General features: G+C 43.1%; 1 protein-coding gene and 1 pseudogene across 2 annotated transcripts in view; both read left to right on the top strand.

Annotated features, from left to right (window-relative positions):
* The window catches only part of HS6ST2 (heparan sulfate 6-O-sulfotransferase 2), a 245483-nt gene that overhangs the window by 74049 nt on the left and 156501 nt on the right, over positions 1-14933 (top strand). The gene's annotated exons all lie outside the window — the stretch shown is intronic.
* LOC105853836 overlaps positions 20-14933 on the top strand; it is a 75578-nt pseudogene continuing 60664 nt past the window's right edge.

Here is a 14933-nt window from a genome sequence, read left to right as displayed (position 1 = left end):
TACACCCCTTCCCGGAAGAATGAACAAGGCTACCGCCATCTGTTCTGAGCCACCTGATGTAGAAGGTAAGGGGTGATGAAGAAGGCATGTCACAGAAATAAAACAGAAGGGATGCTGTTTTAAAGAAACACTACCCCCTTCCCAAATGTTCCTGCCTGTCTTCTTTCCTTAGATCAGTTAAAACAGAAAAAGTGTGAATGCTTGCTTTGCACATCTTGCAATACTTTCCCAGGGCAAAATTGCAGATTGTACTGAAGTCCCTACAAGCTTAAAATGGAGTCTCCCAGGGTGAGTAGGATTGGGCAGAAGGAATGTTTTGTTTGTGTTGGTCAGTTCAATCTGAAATGTGGGGTCAGAGAGTGAATATACTCTTGCTGAGACTCATTGGTCATTTTGTTGTTGATTTTGATGCAAATCATAGCTCTAAATTTTTCATGAGAACTTTATTCAGCTGCTTTCATCTTTACTGAGATCAACTGGCTTTTCGTGGGGTTAAAAAGCACTTGAAGGTCTCTCCTTGGTGGCACAGCAAGTTAAAACACCGCATTTTGAAGCTCTGCGAAGCCACTGCAGCATGAGTTCAATCCCCGGCCAGGGAGCTGACCCACATGGCGTGGCAGACCTCTCCTGACCCACCCGCTGCTCCCCTCAGCAGTGTATTTTGTCAGTCTGCCTGTTCTGCTCTCCACTCTGTCTCTGGTGAATCCTCTCACTGCCCGTGCACCTCTGGCCTGCACCCCAGTTCTGTATCCATAAATAGATAAATATTAAAAAAATAAAAAGCACTTGAAGTTCTCTCGAGTTACCAGACAGAGCTCTTCATCAACGTTAGTAACATGGGCCAGGATGTAGGACTCAGCAGCCATGGCAGGTCAGTTTAGGTTTCTCACTCAGAAACCAAGAGATCTGAGCCCAAAGTATAAGAAAAGGGTGTGAGAGGAATGAACATCGATGGCGTGTCTCCAGTGGGCTATGTACAACATTAGGCGTTTGCATAGACATTCGCTCTTTTAATATTCACAAAAAAGATAGTGAAGCTATTATCCCCACTTGCCCCGAGGAAACTGAAATGTGTCCAAAGTCTCACAGCTACACCTCTTCTCTGCTAGTCCCCCTTTTCTTTGTCCATTATTGATACATTCCAGGATACACAACCTCCTACTGTTTTCCTTCTTCTCCTCACCCTTATTTTCCTTTGCTGCAACGTCCTGGGCCATCACAGATGGCCTCTTGTCTAGTGTGACATTTCTGGAAGTGTCAGCTCCAGCCATGATGCCCCGGTGGAGGCTCCCCAGACTCTAGGGACCATAATAAGAAAAGGAGCATATACTTTACATGTATCAGCACTAGCTGATTATTTTTTGCAACTTCTTCAGCACCTAAAGAAGTTGCATACACAGAACTCACAAATTCCAGGCTTGAATCACACTGTGACAGAGACGTGGGTCTAAGAAGATTGCTTCTGTTGGCAGTGTCGGCATGAAGGTACAAATGGCCTTTGGAAATGTACTAAGAGCTCCTGAGTGATTTCTGATCAATAGAAGCACCTTAGCTCCCCATACTGCTTTAAAATCAATATCATTACTTGCCACCCTCCCTGCTCATATGCATAAACCACTTGACCATATTTTATTTTAGTATTTCACCAGGGAGCTTTCAAGCTTTTTAATTAATAACAAAAACATATCAAGCAGAAAAGAGATGGTCTGACCATTATGCATTCCTTTACCAAGGGCTGGCAGACAGGTTCCCATCTGGCACGCACATCAGGAGCTCCCATCCTCTCCACAGACCTGTAAACAGTTCACACCTCCAGTGCTAGATCAGAACAGACATGAAATTCAAACACCCGCAGGTTGTTATAGGTGTTCTCTGAAAAGAACAGTGGTAAAATAATTAGTGCATCTAATTATCATTGTGCTCACATACTTTATATTTTCCAAGGGGCACTGCCGTGCTATACAACAGAATTATAATGTGTGCCACATATATAATTGAAAATTTTGTAGTAGTTGCATTAAAAATATAAAAACGGGGAAATTAATTTTAATACTGTATTTAATTTAACCCCATACATTCAAAATATTTTCATTTTGCCATGGAAGTAGTAGAAAAACTATTTGACATTTTCTGGCACTACATATTGGAAATCAGGTTGTGATTTATCCTTGCACACACCTCATTTTGCACAGGCCACATTTCAAGTGGTCAGTAGCCATGTGTGACTGCTTATTACTATATTGGACAGCCCAGACCAATGAAAAAACTTCCCGTAGGCTTTCCTGTAAATATGGGGCGAGGTACATTCCGAGGCAAAACCAAAAAAAAAAAAAAAAAAAAACCCAAAAACCAAAAAACCTACCTGCTTGCCTGCTTGTATCTTGCCATGCTGTCTTTGGGGTTTTTTGGACACTGTATGTCAGATGAGCAAGAGGCAGCTATACTTATCAACTCCTAAATTGTGCAATGGTTGTTTCCCTGGCGCTAATGATTACGAAAGGGTTAATGGTACTAACTGGAAGTGCAAATCCAGTCACTGTGGTGCTCTGCGGCTGTGTGGACCCTGCATTTCTTTGAGATCTTCTTTTCCTAACAAATGGCATTGGTGATATCCTCCAAGTGGGAACATTTTTTTTTTTTAAAAAAGATTTATTTATTTCTGCATACATAACTGGGGTACAAGCCAGAGGTGCAGGGGCTATGAGAGGCTTCACCAGAGACAGAGTGGGGAGCAGAACAGGCTGATCCACACAGTACACTGCTGAGAAGAGCAGCGGGCGGGTCAGGAGAGGTTTGCCACACCATGTGGGTCACCTCCCAGGCGGGGATTGAACTCATGCTGAAATGGCTTTAGCCCCTCAGTGCTGTGCTTTAACCTGCTGTGCCACCAGAGAGGGCCCAGGAGCAGTTGTTTTTAGGATCGAAGGAAGAAGGAGTCTGATAGTTCACCTAGTCTTGAAGATTCATGGGAAACCAATGGACATACCAAGTTTTTAACCAAAAGAGATTGTGGTTGATGCTGAAGGCCTTTATCAACAAGAACAACACTGGCTTGAGAGAAAGATGTCATGGGGCCAGCAAGGGGATTTATTTCTTACATCAGGATTGTGCTGATTACCATGAATGACTGCCAGAAGGCTGCCTTGCTGTTCTGGTCGACATGTCCTGTTTGCTCCTACCTGTTTGGAATATGTATCTGTCTGTGGCTGGTGGACTGGAGGACATGAGTGTTGTTCTTGGTAGCCCTAGTTTGTGTTAGTTTAGAATCTGGGGGTGGGTACCTGCACCCCACAGTGTGCAGTTGAGTGTCTTCAAATCACAGGATTTCATATGTTTGCCATTGTAACACTTCTGAGTTTTTTATATTCAAAGGTGAAGCTGCGAAGCAGTGTTATTGGACCTGTGCTTTATGCTGGACCCTGAGGGGAGAGAAAGGACTGCAGTGTGGTCTCTGTCCTCATAATAGTCACATGTGAATGGTGAAGGCATCTGCTTGTAATTTATGCATTCAGCCATGAGGCAGTTCTTGTGATTAATTCTAAAGCAAATGATTTAGATAGGAAAGGTCTGCATGTTTAGAGGGAAAAAAAATAATCGTTGCTAGGTCAAGTGGTGAGGGATGTTTCTTGGAAGAAGGGGACATTGGACAAATATAACAGTTGCTGGAGATGGAAGAGGGGAGATCAGACATTTCAGGCAGAGTGTAGTGTGGGGTAAGTATCAGAAATATCCTAAGACTAAGTAAATTAGCTTGACTAAGAGTTTGCATGAAGGGAGTTATAGAAAGAGAGGTGGGGGCTCTTTTGTCCATATTACTGAAAGGTTAAATGTGGAGGTATTACAGGGGTGTGGGAGAGGTATCCCAGAGCCCCCAAACCTTTCTGCTCTAAATAGGTTCTGTCATCCATGGCATCAGACAAAATGAATAGAACTTTAATGGAAAGGAACATTAATACAATTATTGTATAATACAGAAAACACAAAGAATGCACTTTCCAAAAGCACTGATTTTCCCCATCCCCTTCTGCATAAATATCCAGCCAAACAGGGTTGGGCCAATATAAGGCACAAAAGCCTGCCACAAGTCTAAAGAACCTCCCTTTCAGGGAACCATAGAAAAGGGTCAGAAACAGTCATACAAGGCTGGGAGAAGAACAAAATCAAAATCACAAGAAAGGCTGCCATCATTAACCTCTCCATGGGTCTGTCACCCACATCTGCCTCAAGCAGTCCAGGGCCAAGAAGCAAGCACAGTTTCTTCACATGGCTCTCTGCTCCATGTGGCTCCCTCAGGTCTCCTTCTGGCTCTCCCTCCTTCCTCCTGTCCACTCTAGTCTCCTCTCCAGATTCTTCTCCTCCCTACACAGCTCTACCCTCTCTTGGGCCAGGCAGGAAACCAGGAACGTCCCCTTTTCCTGGGGACCACCCTCTTACATAGGGAGATGGATAAGAGGCTTCAGTTAATAACGTGGATGAAAATAACGGCTCACATTAGAATGAGTAATGACCAGTTCATCTACTAAGTGCTTTATTTATGATTTAGACCATTAAATCTCACCAATGAGAAAGCTGACTCCAGACAGGTTGAATGACTTGTTGAAGGTCATACATCTATGAAGTTGGCAGAGCAAACTTTTGAATTCCAAGACACCTTAACAATCATTAGCAGTTACACTCTTGGGGCAGTGATCTGTGTGTTTAATGTAGCGGGAGACTCCCACTTCTAGTAGCAGAGGTACTATAGGGGTGTTGAGGCACCACTCTGACATGTGACAGACAGTCTCTAAGCCAAAGATTGTCTGCAGTTTGTTTCTTTTGAAGTGATCCCAGTGGGCCCGGTTGGCTTGACGCCCCGGGAGGTAACTGATGTCTTCAAACCCAGGTTTTTTTTTTTTAATTATTTATACATACGGAACTGGGGTACAGGCCAGAGGTGCAGGGGCGGTGAGTCGATTCACCAGAGAGAGAGTTGGGGACAGAACAGGCGGATCAACAAAGTACACCACTGAGAGGAGCAGTGGGCGAGACAGGAGAGGTCTAACGTGCCAAGTGTATCACCTCCAGAGCCTGGGATAGAACCCACGCTGTGATGGCTGTGGCCAGCTTGCAGTTCTGTCCTAACCTGTTGCGCCATGAGAGAGGGCCAAACCCAGGCTTTACAAACCAGTGATATGAGCTGGTGTTACCAGCTTTTTCTCTCCTCCATAATTCAGACTCATAACGGAATACTGGGGTCTCAGAGACCACTTAAGTCAAGGCTTAGTTTTATGGGAAAGAAGAAATGGAGCCCTATTTGTGTTACAGGAGAGGGAGAGGGCACTTACCCAGAGTGACAGAACTCAGGGACAGTAGTTAGCTGGGCCCACAGCAGATTGCTTTTCACTCCAAGAGCTATGTTAACCGTTTCTAGGCCTTCCCAACAAAAGGCACATGTTCACGTTAGGAAGTGTACTTCAGTTACTCTGAGTCATTGTTTTAGCTGTCTGAAGTTCCTTAACAATTCGAAAACCTGATCATAGATGGCAGGTATCCCTGAATTAAGAGGTGGATTTCAGTCTAGATTGCTATACAGTGAAGAAATGGTTTCTTTAGTCATGAATTTGATAAAATAGATGTCCTTTAAATGGAAAAACTGTTCATGCTGCTCAGTTGAAATAAATGGTGCTTCTGAATGCACCAAATCTTTAAAACACATTTAAAAGAAAAGCATTGATGTTTTGAGTTAAATTTTTACTTTGGATATGCATACCAGTTGGAGAGCAAATCATAGAATAAAAAATACTTAAGAGTTAGGAAAAAATACGTAGGTGACCATGCAGCAGATGCCAGTGGGGAGCCATTGAGGAGGCCATTGGGGAGGCAGGAGTGCAGGTCACCTTCTCCCCGATGCCCCGCCCACCGCATAAGCAGACAGCTTTCTCAGTCCATCCTCAAGCTTCCCCCTGCTTTTCATTCCTTTACCCCATTTCTTCTGACCTCTGCCATTGTTTAACTTACGGCCTTTCCCTAACCTGCTTTTCCTGATAACATGCTGTCTGTTTTTCTACTTTCTTTGGAAAAAAAAGCAAAGCCTGAAATAGCTGGTTGCCACTTTGTATCTGCTGGGTCTGGTATTTGTCTTGGGCTCATGTGGTGTAAGGAGGGGCTCACAGAGGCAAAGGCAACCCCAGCTGCAGTGAAGCAGAGTCATTTTAAAGAGCAGAACTAAAACTGTGAAACAATCAATAAATAAAAAAATATCATAAGAGTTTGTGGAAGGTTGAAGTACAGATCTTAAGTGTGACTGACTAGATTATTTCTGTCATACTGGTATCTTGGTCCTCATTAATATCCTGTTTCCAAGTTGTCACAAAGGGACACTGTGCAGAAGTTCATGTACCAGTTTACCAAATGTCAGTTCTTTTTAATTATGAGGAATACTTTTCCTTTGAGGGGGTTTTTCCTAGTAGGAATCTGTTCCCATGAGTTTTTGGCATATAAAAGACTCAGTAGTCGAGTAATTTATAATGTACAAATCTTCCTCTTGGAAATTTCTGGGACATATTAGTATATTAAAGGTGTTTAGACCTGTAGCTTTGAAACTTGGGCATCGATCTGGTATTAATCACATTGATTTGAGCACAGAACCTCTGTTTCATAATCCATGGACCTCGTGGTGCAGGACAGAACACACAGTGATATCAGCTGCCCTGAATGACTAAATGCCCGATTTGGTTACAGTTCTGTCAGCCCCTGGACCTTTTGGGTGTAAGTCTTAGCAGGAAGTAAGAGAGAGAGTTATTTTAAAAGAGCTCGAGCTATTTTAACAACAGGCCTCTGACTGAAACAACCTCCCTGTGCGTGGTTGATCAACATTTTTCCTCTGTTAAGGGAAAATCATGCACAGAAACAAGCACATATAAATAATTTACCAAGCTGTAATACACTATAAATAACCAGCCTACTAAATAATGAATTAACCCAACTGCTGATTCATAGGTAAATGTCTCTTGTAAAGCAGCAGTTTTATGGATTTTACAGCTTAGTTAATATCCACTCATATTTCATTAGGATGGTTCAGGTGAAGTATTGGGGTAATAATCTGGGTGTCTTTGAAAGTGATATAGCATGTATCAGGAGCCCAGGCAGAGTTCGGGGAGCTGCCAGGATCCTTCTTTTGAGCCATAGCCTGAAGTGTGCTTGAGCTGGGTCTTAACCCTTCTTCCTTCATGGTCTCAAATGCCCAGCAAAATCAGTGCAAGCCTCAGAAGCTGTCCGCTCTGAGACCATGGGCAGGAATGGAGGCAGAGAGAGCAGAGAGGAGGGAGGCAAAAATCACTTTGCCCTTCTGGACAGTACAAACTTTTCTGAGGTACTGTGACACCGACACAGACTCTTGAGCTGAGTATTATCATCTTTCACACTTACTAACTTTGCAACCTAAATGTCCTGACACTTAGTTCCCTCTTCTGTTAAACAAGAACAATAATAATACCTCCTGGAGTTTTAAGGAGATTTAATGCATTTGTATTGTCCAGTTCTAGAACATTCCTTAGCAGGTAGCATGCTCTTAACTGGTAGCTGTTAAAAGGACATGACTCTTAGACTCTTCATTTTGGTTTTCTTGACCCTTGTAAGATTCTCAGAATTTAACTCCCCAAGGCTTGCAGGGCTTGGGTGGGGTCACTAAGATGCATTCTCTTTCCTCCAAAGAATGAGAAAGGGGAGCAGGAGCCATGTCCACTCTAGCTAGCACCAGGAAAAGACTGTTTTTGACCAACTTTTAATTATCCATAGGAAGACATGTTCCTCCACTTTAAAGGAACGTATGCCTCTTTGTCAGTGAGGGTTTTGGGAGAAGTGGCAAGAATCATCAGTCAAGTCACATTGAAAACGAACCTGAATTTCATAATCAGACCTTCATTTATTGTTTTATTTTTATTGCTGTCTAATTGAGTCATCTGATTATATTCAGTTCAGGTGTGTAACACAATGATTCGCTACTTGTATACATTTTGAAGTGATCGCTGAGCTGTGTCTGTTTGCCATTTTAGCAATTCTCAGTGCAGTGTTATTGGCTGTTGTTCCCATGCTGCACATTATACCCGGTGACTTATTTCTCTTGTAATCAGAAGTTTGCACTTCTTGTTGTGACCCCACTGCACCATCCACTGTGCCTATCTCTCTCCCCAGAATTTGGTAATGGGAATTGATGTCAAAGCAAGATGCTCCTGTTTCCTACTTGCAGTGAGTCTGAGTGCCCTGGAATGTGGGGTGTAGAAACAGGAAACTGCCCCCTTACCATCTCATCCACAGGGGCAGAGAGAGGGTTAAGTGTCCTACCTACCTCCAGCTGAACAACTGCTTGGTTCTGAATGAATGGGGCAGCAGCTCAGGCCCTTGCACCAACTTGTGGCTGATGACTGGCAAGTGGTCATGCCTCAGTGCCCCAGATATGCCTGTCAGCTTGCAGAGGAGGCCCTCACGCTTATACAGCACCCAGATGGAGCATGAGGCAGCGGTGACCTGAAGCCCTTTTGGCCCTGTGTCCGGGGAGAGTGTGGCCATTTCTCTGCAGACTAGTCTTGTGCTTTGGTCCTCAGCCTGCTATCTTTTTCCCCTTTTCCACTTTTCGTGTGGATTTCTCAGCTGCCCACGAGGAAGGCCACTTTTCCATTCTTTGTTCTGTCACTTGGGCTCAGAAATCTAATGGATAATCTCTGGTCTTCTGACTACCTCTAATGCAGCCATCTACTCTAGCCAGTCCCATGACAGTGACCCTATTTTCTGCACTTGCAGGTCGGGGTCATCCCCTTGACTTGGGTCCTGTCTATTGAGGTGTCTCACCTGTCTGTTTTATTCAAAGACAGCAGCAAGAAAACAGGGGCCCGGGGTTGATAGGGCTAGGCGTTCTCAAATGTTTGCTTAATGCCTGCCACTAGTGCTATACAGCCCACTTACCATCAGTAGTCTCTGCTGGGGGAGGCAGGGTGCCTGCTGTCACAGCACAGCGCCTTCGAGGAGAAGGGAAATGCCATCCCTTGTGGCCCTAGAAGGATAAGCCGCACAGCCCACAATTATCTTTTGACCAAGCCCCCTCTTCACCCTTACCCCCAGAAGTGGAAAGAAATGCGGGGGCGTGACATTCACTTTGACAAAGCTCTTTTTCATTTATTCTCTATCTGAAAAGAAGCCCAGAAAAATAAAAACAGTTGCTAAGCTACTGGGTGGGCTCCATCAGTGAGCTTTGTTGCTTTTCCAGCGTCAGGGCTTCATGTTATCACAGATTCAGCGACTTCAGCTACAGAAGAGGGGAGGGGGTGTTGGAGAGCACTCCTCACTAAGTCAGGCAACAGGTCAAGTGCTAGCCTTAGGATCCAGCACTGATTGTCTGAAGTCTTGTGAATGCAGGTGACCTGGAACCTGTCTAGTATCTTCTGTCTCCAGGTGGGAAAAGAGGAAGAATTTCTTCCCAGTTTTCAGACAGTTCCAAAAGACAGTGCTGACTTGGGGGCCTTGTCTTCCCCCCCCCCCAGATTTTGTTTCAGAAAGGTCAGCTCTCAAGGAAGTGTGGGTTGCATTTAGTTCTCTAGGCCTTGTGGTTTCACTCGTCACCTGCAGTGGATGCTACTGGTGGGGCCTGACCCCAGGTGGCCCCGGTGAGCAGCTAGCCCAATGTTCCAGAAATCCTCCAAAGCCAGGTTGTTGTATTGCTATGGCTCCAGTATTCTCTTTTCAAAATTAGGTGAATCCCAGGTTAAGCATGTTTTCATTGAACCTCTAAATTCACTATGTTTAGAATTTGTTAATGTTTACAAATGACACAACTCAGTGGTCATGAGGAGTGCTTCCCACTCTTACTCCAGAGGCACTAACTGGGAGAAAGTTGGAAAGGATTGTTTCCAACACTGCCTTGCTGCATCATCTAAATCATTCATAATGGTTTAATCCACCCATTGCGTGCTGGTTCAGTGTGAGGACAATTAGAACATTCCTGATTTTAGACTTGTTTTCATCAATTAGTTATTTTGTGTAAAGTTGGGTTTAGAAAAAAGAAATCTTCTAAAAATTAACGCAGGCTGGGACACCCTTTATGGAGAGTACATTGAAAATACTTCTTAAATAAAAACCCAGGAAATTGTCCCTTCTGTCTTTCACCTGTCAGAATAAGCAATAGAATTCTATAGCCCATTCAGTGACATATTTAATTAAGCAACCTATCTGCTGAATGCGCTAGGGGTTGGCTGACAGTGCCTTTCACTGCTGATTTGGATGACAAAGGCTGTGGTGAGATATTCAGCAGTGTGGTGGAATGGAAAGAAACTCCCAATTGGTCACACCTACCTATTTCTCTTGGCATGTGGCACTAGCTCTGATAATACAGAAAATAGACAGTCTTTTATTTATCAAGAGTCATTGGTCACCAACCTCTTGCCTGTGCTTCTTCACAGTGAGCCTGATGTTCCCACTACAGATGAAGAGATTTAGTTGTAGGGAAACATGAGCTGGTGTTTTTCAAAAGAAAAGACGTTCAGGTGCTCATTTGAATCGTAACCCAGAACCATTCCTGATCATCATTCTTGTTTTGGTGGCGGTCACTGCCTATCCCTAGTGAATATTACTAGTTTTAGTGACAATTTTGGCATGTTTACCTGGTACCAGATACATGCTAAAGTGTTGTAGGTATTATCCCTCCCAGCAGCTCCGCAGCATAGATAGTGTGGATATTATGTTTTACAAATGAGGGAATGTACACTTAGAAAACGGAAGCAACTCACTGGTATTCACACAACTAGGAAGTGGCCGTCAGGTGTGCAACCCGGAGCTCTTCTACCTCATAGTTCTGTTCCTACCTGCACCCTGTGCTGCCTTTCTAGAAAGCCAGAGGATTCATAACCTCGATCCAATGATTAATTATCAGCCGGAGTGGCCGCGAGGGTATTGGCATTGTATACTCTATTGGAGTCTCTCCCAGGAAATCAGAGGTATTTCACCTAGTTCTGTGGGCCCCCGGGAACTCATTAGGTGCTTAAAATTAGATGCAAATGTGTATGAGCATATTCTGGGGAGAGGGGCCAGTTTTTACCAACGTCTTGAAGAAGTTCATAACAGATGCTTAACAGCTTCCACAAACATCTGAAACTTGAGACTACTCGGTGCCTTTCATATAAGAACATAAATTCCTTTCGTTCTCATTCTAGCTTTAGGAGGCAAGTATGATCGTGCCCACTTGACAGAGTGAGGAATTGAGACTAATTTGCGTATCTCCCAACACACTGCCTCTTTCAGTGGGTTCTACTGACATTTGTAGAATTGATTTGAATACTGCCAGTTCTGGGGATATTTTGTTTGAGGAATCATTCTCAACGTTTCCAGCCTTTGGTGGGAACTTAATAAATCTTGACTGAGTGAATGAAGAATATCAACGCGGTGAAAAGATAATTTATGTAGGCTTTCCAAGACTGGTGGTGTGGCAAAGCGCTGGCACTTTACTCCAAATCAGAGCTCTCTAGAGGGCTGTGACGCTGATCCTCAGCCTTTCTTCTCCCCATAGGTTATCAGGTGGCCCTGAATTTGAGCTAGCTAACCACAGATTCATGAATGATGCCTATTCTGTGTCCTGACTACGAGGCATAATTTTCCCTGCCTCTTATTTCCAGGTGACCAAGCCTTTTTGCCTGTTGGCATGATTCAAATCTGGGTCTCTACACAGTGTGCTAGCCTCACCGAGGGAGGGTGGAAGAAGGAGTATATTGTGTGCAACTGCCGTGAAACCAGTTGACTGTATTTGCGTTTCTAAGATGGAGCATTTTTAAAAGTCCAGAACAATTGGCTGTGATTGTGAAGAGTGCACAGCGAGCTGAGAGCGGTGGGTAGCAAGGTGGAGCAGCTCGAGGTTTTAATCACCTTGATTACACATTCCAAGGTTTAACGTTGTGGCCTCCACTGTTCCCTTAATTTTACCTGCTGTGATCTTATTTTATTTTTCATTTTATTCTCTGATCACTGCCGATTAGAGCACTGAATCCATGCTGCTTCTGTTGCCTGCCTCCCTGCCTGATGGGCCTCTTTGTACTGAGGCACAGATCACAGCTGGCAGCTGGACTTCCTAGGGCCCAGAAGCTTCATTATTCTTTGTTGGCAGTGAACTCCAGAGTTGCTGACTTCGGAGTTGGGTTTTCTCAAGTACAGTATCTTAACGTTGGGCCTGAAAGTTGATGTTTTGTCCCCTGTAAATTAATCAGATGCATGAGCTAATTATAAGTCAGTAAATATTTTAAGAAAGCTGGCCTCCAGCAGAGACCTTTGCACAAACTTCAGACTATTTTCCCAGCAATTAATATACTTCTTTCATTTGCTTTGAAGTGGAAAACAGGAGTTGACAGGACTCCTTACTCAATTAGTTCAAATAACTAATTTGGTACCTGAAGTACTTTTTTATAGTACTGATACCATCTTTTCCCATTAGGTCTCTCACATGAATCACTCACAGCAGTTTATAACCTTTGAATCTAGAGGCTAGTTTAATTGTTGTGGGCAGTGTAACAGTGAATACTGTGATCAGGAATATAGTGCAAACCTTTCTGTTAATCAAAATGTAGTGAAGATTGGGTGAAAAGCAAATTTGACAAGTTTTTGATAAGAAGAGAGTAAGGTGGCAAGGAAGTTATTTCAACTCCCAAAGGGAACACAATTTTTTTCTTTTTAAAGATTTATTTATTTATGCATACAGAACTGGGGTACAGGCCAGTGGTGCAGGGGTGGTGAAAGGATTCATCAGAGACAAAGCAGGGAGCAGAACAGGCAGATCAATGAAGTACACTGCTGAGGGGAGCAGCGGGCGAGTCAGGAGATGTCTGCCACACCATGTGGGTCACCTCTGGGGCGGGTGGGGATTGATCTCATGCTGAAGTGACTTTAGCTTCAGTGCTGTGCTTTAACCCGCCACCAGGGAGGGCCCAGAGAACACAATTTTGAAAGTGCCAGTTTACACTCAAAGCACTGATAAGTATGTCCACGTCATTCCATTAATAGATTCTTGAATCTGAATTTTAAAAACCATATAGTACATCTAGTCGACACTCAAAAAACTTTTGTTGATCAACACTGTGTGCTAGAGCCTGGGAATCTGATTTTTTTGTTTGTGCAGTTGTAGTTAGCTATAATAAGAACAGTATGTAATTCAAACATATAAAAGGTACAGTTCAATGTTTTTTTTTTTTTTATATCTTCATAGGGTTTTGCCACCATCCCTATAGTCAATTGTTGAATACTTTCTTCACCCCAGAAAGTCTTATGTGGTCACTTTGGGGGTCTAGCCAACTGAAACACAGGACCTGCTTTTGAGGGATTCACAATCTATCAAAAGAGAGATTGGGTCGATAAAGCATACAGAATGCTGGGCAGATCATCATGTGTGCCACAGGTCCCCAATTTACCAGGTTCATCTCAGAATTTCTTTACAATGGTAAGAAAGCAACATACATTCATAGAAGCCATACTTCAGATTCTACATTTTGACTTTTGCCCAACCATAGACTCACTTTACTGTGTTGAACACATTTACAGTAGGCTGAGCTATAATATTTGGTAAATTAGACATATTAAATGTATATTCAACACAGGTATTTTCAATTCGTGAAAGGTTTCTCAAGAAATAACCCTATCTATCACCAATTGAGAAAGTTCTGTAAATCTGAATTGACATATGGGGAAACTGAGGCTCAGAAATGGGAGTGATTCACTCAAGGACAAACAGCTAGCAGAGCAAAATTAAAACTCTTGTTTTCTGGCATTTCCTATGCTAATTATGATACAAAATTTTGGATCATAGTGGCAGTTAAGGACATTGATTGTAGAGTCAAAACTCTCTTTGCATTTGATCCCAAGTCAGTTACTTAATCTTGCTGAGCTGCATTTTCCTCTTTTGTTTAGTTGAAATAATACTTGTACCTACCTTACAGATATATTGTGAATATTACAGGAATTAATGTATGTAAAGTCCAATAGAATACACACTACCTAAGTTGTTACTACTATTATTTTATTACCTAGTTCTTAAATATGAAAACAAATAATTAAATCCTTTGCATATTCTTCATATTTTAAATCCTGATTGTCCTCACATATGATTTCTGTTCAGTTTATTTCACCATGTGTTTTGAGTGTTAGGTATTGGGTATAAAAAAAGATGTTTAGGGCCCTCCCTGGTGGCACAAGGGGTTAAAGCACAGTACTCTAAGCTATCCACAGAGTTCGATCCCTGGCCAGAGAGCTGACCCACATGGTACAGCAGATCTCTCCTGTCTCCCCACTGCTCCCCTCAGCAGTGGATTTCAGTAGATCTGCTTGTTCTATTCCCCACTCTGTCTCTACTGAGTTCTCTCACCCCCCACACCTGTGGGCTGTACCCCAGTTCTTGTACACATAAAATAGTCTTGCACCCACAAAAATATTTTTTTAAAAAGATGCTTAAGAAATAATCTGTATACTTTAAGAGGTTATAGTCAAGGGAATGGCTTTAGCAGGTGAGCAGTTATGTAGCCCTAAAGCAGAGTAAACAACAGGAACGGCCCCACATGAAGTACATGCAAAGCATGGGGGGTTGGAGAGACTTCATGAGAGCAGAGGTATTTGATTTGGATTTTGAAATCCAAGTCAGATTTCATCAGGCTGAAAGGGCTGAGAGAAATCATTCCAATCTAGGATAGCAGCAGAAGCAGAGGGAAGAAAGTATTTGCCATGGTTGGGGAAAGACTAAACGCCATGTGTGTCCTGAATGCAAAGGGGAGACAGCATAAGAAGTGAGCCAGAAAATATTGATTGGGATGATCCTTGGTAGGAAAAGGGAGGATAATTGACATTTATGTACATCTAATCTATGCCAGGCTCTCTAAAATACTAGATGCTGAATATGTATAAGGGAGCCCATTTGATTCTCACCATTACCCTGA

The sequence above is a fragment of the Condylura cristata genome, unplaced genomic scaffold (assembly GCF_000260355.1).
Source record: "Condylura cristata isolate star-nosed mole 26May11 unplaced genomic scaffold, ConCri1.0 scaffold00019, whole genome shotgun sequence".
Taxonomy (NCBI): domain Eukaryota; kingdom Metazoa; phylum Chordata; class Mammalia; order Eulipotyphla; family Talpidae; genus Condylura; species Condylura cristata.
Note: the sequence above shows the minus strand (reverse complement) of the source record. Positions and strands in the feature narration are given on the sequence as shown.